The 5,000-nt window shown below is 38.2% G+C and overlaps 1 protein-coding gene across 1 annotated transcript in view; it reads right to left on the bottom strand.

The window, feature by feature from the left end:
- LOC137614316 (uncharacterized) overlaps window positions 1-4,637 on the bottom strand; it is a 23,358-nt gene extending 18,721 nt beyond the window's left edge. Inside the window, exon 1 of the mRNA XM_068344070.1 lies at window positions 2,297-4,637. The gene's annotated coding sequence lies outside the window, so the exon portion shown is untranslated. The remainder of the gene's footprint in view (window positions 1-2,296) is intronic.
- Between the last annotated feature and the right edge of the window lie 363 nt (window positions 4,638-5,000).

Here is a 5,000-nt window from a genome sequence, read left to right as displayed (position 1 = left end):
AAATCCCAAGCCAGGGACAGTGATGCGCCTTATCAAAGAGGCCGAGTATTTCAAGAGAATTTGTAAATAGTACTTTTATTTATGCTTTCGAGATCTGGATTTTCTTAGGGACAGTGCTCATCTGGATCTATGAAGACTTGCTAGTTTGCAATGTTCACGTCTGTGAATTAACGTCAGCTTGTTGTCTCTCGTCAATGTGGACCGAATTTGCTTTTTAATATTACCCAGAAATTGCTTATGTGAGATTGGGAGATGAAAATTTTCCATTATGTGATATATGTCCTTTTAATGAAAATTTATTTTAATGACAAATATAATGTATTTTGAAAGTTAAATTATTAAAAAAAGTATATCATCTTATATATGTTCTTTTAATGAAAATTCGTTTTAATGACAAATGTAATGGATTTTGAAAGGTAAATTATTTTTAAAAAGTATATAATCTTATATATGTCCTTTTAATGTAAATTGATTTTAATGACAAATATAATGGATTTTGAAAGGTAAATTATTCAAAAAGAATATATAGTCTTATATTTGTCCTTTTAATGAAAAAATTTTTTAATGACAAATATAATTGATTTTGAAATGTATATTATTAGAAAAAGTATATAATAGTATCTATGTCCTTTTAATGAAAATTAATTTTCAAAGGCAAATAAATTTAAAGTTTATAATTCAAAAGGGGATTTTAATACCAAACAAATAGAGAATTTATGTCGAATATATGTCGAATTAAAGCGGGTAGGAAAATATTGACAGGTTTGAGAACCTGCTGAATTTCAGTTATTATATAATAAACATTAAAAAGACACATGTAAAGGTGAAATTAATTAATTGTCTGAAGAGTGCGTCGTTGTATATAATAAATATGGTTGTATTGTTTCTACGTACTTATTAAAAAATAAGTCAAAAGTATTTTCTATTGCCTCTTAACGTTCATTAGATGTGAATTTTAGATTTTCGAATGATAGTGCGTGGAATTCATGAACTATTGTCCTTTATAACTATGATCATCACAATTGTATATACGAGTGGTTTGAAAATTACCTTTGCCAGATATATCTACCTATTTTGGAAAATAAATTATAGCATTTTTTAAAAAGTTGTGATCCCCTTTATCAAAATTGATAATAAGAATGTATTCTCATCGTAATGGAAAGCAGATGGGTTACGTTATTATGGGAAATATTAATTAAATTGAATTACGGTATTATGGTCAATAATAGTTACATGATCAAGTTTCTACGTATTTGTGTGTATTGTCGTATTCATCCTTCTGTATTTGAACCAGAATACAATAACGCTTTTTTGCTGGAGTTTTCCAGGAATTTATTGATAATAAATCAGGATTTTCGATGAATAGTAAGTCAATATAGACATGCGAAACTTGACATATTTATAAAATATACTGATGATAAACGTTGATAATTTGGTGTCGCAATTATGTGTTAGTACAAGATTCTGTGAATCTAGTGAATAACTTTGATGTTGAACAGAATTTTAGTAATTATGCATTGTTTTGTTGTTATGGATATTAATCTCTCTCTCTCTCTCTCTCTCTCTCTCTCTCTCTCTCTCTCTCTCTCTCTCTCAGCTGAATTTCTGAGCATGAAGGCTTTGTGTCATTTAAAGACAATTTATTAAATGATAGTTTGATAAAAAAAAGCATTATAATTGTAAAGGTTTTCAATTTAAGATATTTTTTTGTATATATTTGACTTCAGACTACTAAATCATTTATATACATTTAGTACGAGACATCTCTCTCTCTCTCTCTCTCTCTCTCTCTCTCTCTCTCTCTCTCTCTCTCTCTCTCGGAAGTCAGTGACCTTGAAACTTTGTTCCTCTCTACCGTGGTAAGTGTGTATAGTTTAGAAGTTGGTCACGAGACTTTTCTCAAGAGAAGTTACTTGAAACGCCAGGTGAGCTGAAGTTAGTGACCTTGAACGGGTGCTTAAGTCGATTGAACCCGCATAAAGTAAATTCTCTCTCTCTCTCTCTCTCTCTCTCTCTCTCTCTCTCTCTCTCTCTCTCTCTCTCTCTCTCTGTACTAAAATTATTAGAAATAGAGTAGTTTTGTTGATTGATTAATCGATGTTTAGATAATGAGATATCAAAATATATGTTCATATCGTGATAATAATAATAATAATAATAATAATAAACAAATCCCATGAAACTTTTGTGCTGTTCCTACATGTAATTTACTTTCAAATATGAAATTTAAGTGTGTAAATTACTGTCGTGTCTAGTGAGTGTAATTTACGTAAAGTTGCTGTTGGTGTGAACTTACCCTGGTATGGCTATTGTACCTCCTGAAGTTTGAGCCACTTGCAGTCTATGATTGAGGGAGAAGAAAGCACTGAGGAAACCCGTGGTCGTTCGGGCCAGGGAGGCACTCTGTGGCTCCAGCCCAACCCGTTTAGGACCCCAACCTTCCAGGGACAGCGGCACGATGTTAGGAGCCACCGGTATGGTTTCCTGGGACGAAATGGGCGAGTGGTCGTCGTCGTGTTTAGTTTTGGACGAGGACGAACAGCCTTCTGCCGGTGGAGTCTTATTCCCTGTGTTGTTGTTGTTGTTAGAGGAGGTGGAGGAGAAGGTTGAGGATGACGAGGAGGACTTCTCGTTGTTGTCGTCGTCGGCGTTGGAAGTTTGGGACTCAGAGGACGACGATGACGGGTGAGGGGAATCCGGATGGTCCCAATGGTGTTCCTTGGATAGGAGACTCCTCTTCTCGAAGGCGACCTCGGCCTGGACGACAACTTCGCCGTCGGAGCGAGACCTGGCACGTGATCTCTTTCTCTTCACCACTTTAGCACCTTGACACTGACGAGCGTTCAGTCGCGGTTTCGTCAACCGTTTGCTGATGCGACGCTGCTGCTGTTCTTTATCCCAATTCCTGTCGAAGTTTTTCTGGCACACTTTGGAATAATCGAAAAGTTGTGTTCTGTTTTCTCTGCTAGAGTTGTTATCTCTCACTTTTCTATGCAACTGCACTGGAGTCTTTCTTTCTCTCTCTCTCTTATCTCTCTTTCACCGTTTTATTGACTCTCCCTCTCAGTATCTGTCTTATTGTTTCTTGATAAGAGATTGAAGAGCTGAAGCTGGGTTTGAAGGCGCCCCAGCCTCGACTGCCTGTGTACCGTGATCGTAAGGCTGCTATATGCGATCGGACAGAACACTACTACACATGTCTGATTTCTCCCTCTCTCTCTCTTTCTAAACTCTCTCTCTCTCTCTCTCTGTGCTCTGCTCTTTGGATGCTTACGTCAGTGGGATGCGCATGAAATGAGAGAGGGAAGAGTGAGCGGTGATGCAAGTGAGTGGGAGAATAATATAGAAAGAGAGTGAGAGAGAGAGAGAGAGAGGGAGAGGGAGGGAGCTGTTTGACTGATCGCACGTTGGTGAGATGACGAAAGCGTTCAGTAGGCTATGAGAGAGCCCGTCGATGACTGCATTCGTATCGTGCTCTCTGCAGAACAACGAGGAGTTCCCGTGAAGGAAAGACCACGCAAGTTTTGACCTCAGGAAAATTCAGATGATTTTGCTAGATATCACGAGTTCCCAAATGCAGCTCTGTATGTGTGTGTGCAAGAACACTGTTCTTTTCTTTATTTTATTTGCAATCCCTTACCTGAAATCTGTGTGGCACTCAATGTTCCCTCTTTAGCTGGCAATGATGCGAATTGCCGCTTTGTATCCTTACTGTTCAGAGAGGTGATTTTATTGTTTCGAACACTCTCAAACACCCACTTATCTGTTTGACTAATCTATAGTGGTTGAAATTTAAGTGCTGTACAATATTACTTGATCGACATTTGACGCCACTGTTGACTGTTGTTGATTTAAAAAAAAAAAATCTTGAAGTCGTCTTTTTTACCACTTGAAAATTTTTCTTTTTATCAAAGATATTTTAAATGGGGCATTACATTAATTTACAATATTTTCAACGGTAAGGTTAGCCAATAAATCTTGAAAATCCGCAAAACTGTTTGTAGGTGTTGCTAAGACTGCTATGTTATTTTTCTCACTACAATGACATCATCAGCACACTGTAAATGCACTTCTTACGCAATTAAATTTATTGATATAACACAGCTTCAGGGGAATATCCTTTTGAAACAATAACTTCTTTTATTTTATTAACATATATGTCATTCTTATCTAATGCTTAAGAAGATTGATTATAATTTCACCACATCAACACAAGTAAATATTTTCTATTTTTTTTTTCTTATTTTTTTCCCGAACTGTTTTTTGTTTATCGCTTTGGTTTGCACTGTCTTTTGTGTTTGATCACTCGCAAAGGAGGAAGTTTGTTTTGGTACAGGGGATCCTTATTAGAGAGGGCGAGAGATATAGATAGGTCGTTTGCTTGCTGCTGGTGCCTTCTCGCAGTTGTGCGTTATCTCAGTAAATGGGAGACGAAAACGCTTAGAAAAAAAATAGGTTATCTCTCAGGGCTCTTGTCTTAACCGTGGTTTCTTTTGCCGTATCTTTCTTTCTCTTGGTCACATACACACACACACATACACGCTCTGTAAGCTATCTCCGAGTGTGCTTATGGCGTACCTGCTCTTTGCCACCTGTTCTACTCTACACTGGCGAGTGTGGGGCAGACTAATACACGCAAGACACATACACACACTCACACTCACACACACACTTACTCGGAGGAGGGCGTTTGGTGGGGGGGAGGGGGTTGCAACACCTCCTCCCCCACTGGCCCGAACCTGGTGTGGGCCGCCCCCAAACAGACCAACCAGCGTAGGGCCAAACCCCTAGAGGTACGCCACGGCCATCCCAAACACACTCCTCCCCCACCCTCAACACACTCCTCCTCTTCCGCCACCGCCGCCTCCACTCACACCCACTAACCCACTGCCGAAAACGCCCAAATGCATCTGGGGATTAATGAAATCTGCTCTCCCCAAGTATCGCGATTTCCTTTACATCTAAAATAGAAATATTTAACATCTCGAAATCCCAGAAGA

The sequence above is a fragment of the Palaemon carinicauda genome, chromosome 20, assembly GCF_036898095.1.
Source record: "Palaemon carinicauda isolate YSFRI2023 chromosome 20, ASM3689809v2, whole genome shotgun sequence".
NCBI classification, from domain to species: domain Eukaryota; kingdom Metazoa; phylum Arthropoda; class Malacostraca; order Decapoda; family Palaemonidae; genus Palaemon; species Palaemon carinicauda.
This window is presented reverse-complemented; position numbering and strand designations above follow the sequence as displayed.